This window comes from Sinocyclocheilus anshuiensis, unplaced genomic scaffold (assembly GCF_001515605.1).
Source record: "Sinocyclocheilus anshuiensis isolate Anshui unplaced genomic scaffold, SAMN03320099.WGS_v1.1 scaffold2917, whole genome shotgun sequence".
Lineage (NCBI taxonomy): Eukaryota > Metazoa > Chordata > Actinopteri > Cypriniformes > Cyprinidae > Sinocyclocheilus > Sinocyclocheilus anshuiensis.
In genome coordinates this window covers 135,546-136,693 of record NW_015539844.1, presented here as the reverse complement: position 1 = coordinate 136,693, position 1,148 = coordinate 135,546, and the positions used below count along the sequence as shown (strand labels likewise).

General features: G+C 37.6%; 1 protein-coding gene across 1 annotated transcript in view; it reads left to right on the top strand.

Moving 5' to 3' along the window:
- The window catches only part of LOC107684521 (solute carrier family 12 member 9-like), a 44,254-nt gene that overhangs the window by 10,824 nt on the left and 32,282 nt on the right, over positions 1–1,148 (top strand). The window lies entirely within an intron of this gene.

Sequence of the window (1,148 nt, the reverse complement as noted above, 5' to 3'; positions counted from 1 at the left end):
CCAAAACCTACCCCTAACACAAAACTTTCTGCTATTTTAGATTTTCAAAACACTTCATTCTATATGATTTATAAGCCTGTTTCCTCATGGAGGCATTTGGTCCTCATAATGTAGGGAATACCAGGTGCACACACACAGACACAGACACACTCACACTCACACACACACACACACTCTCTCTCTCTCTCTCTCTCGCTCTTTCTCTCTCACACACACACACACACACACTCACACACACACACTCTCTCTCTTTCTCTCTCACACACACACACACACTCACACACACACACACTCTCTCTCTTTCTCTCTCACACACACACACACACTCACACACACACACACTCTCTCTCTTTCTCTCTCTCACACACACACACACACACACACACACTCACAGAATGAAGCCGACAGATGAAATAATGAAAGTGAAAGTTTAACTGCTGAAACCTCAGGACATTTTTGGCACAAAGCTAATGGGGATTGCAAAGACTTGAGCGGATCTGAAAGTTGGATCATGTGTGTGTGTGTGTGTTTAAGCAGAAGTGTGATTGAGGTCACATGACATTCCTGGCATTTCCAACAGAAAGAATTCAAACTGCATTCAATTAAATTCAATTGAATGTAATTCAGTTTGAATACACATGTTTGTAGGTTCCAAAGGATGTCAGTTTTTGTACTTGCTTGTTCTTTTTTTGCCCAAATTGGGGATGTTTTAAAATAAATGTTTGTGTTTTTTGTATATAAGTTTTGTTTTGTTGTAATTGCGATGGCCAGAATTCTGGAAATGCCACATAAGTAGTAAATGCAAGTATGTGTTTTTAGTGGCCTCATGTGATGCCTGGATTACGTGTTCCTCACATGATGTGCATGAGGAAAGAGACCACAGTGTGTGTGTGTGTGTGTGATACAATGGAGGTTTATGAAAAGAAAGTTTCTTCTGTTGAATGACAGAGAAAGATGTAAAATCGTCTAAAGTCTGATCTGATGTCCAGCTCTGTCTGTCTTACTCTGCTTTCTATTTTAAATGATTCACTTCTGCATTTAAATCAGTGTTATTTTAGCATCATCATACTATTATAGTTTTTTAAAATATTTTTATTTATATTATGTCTTTTTTTATTCATTTTTACTTCAGTTTTGAGTTATTTTAG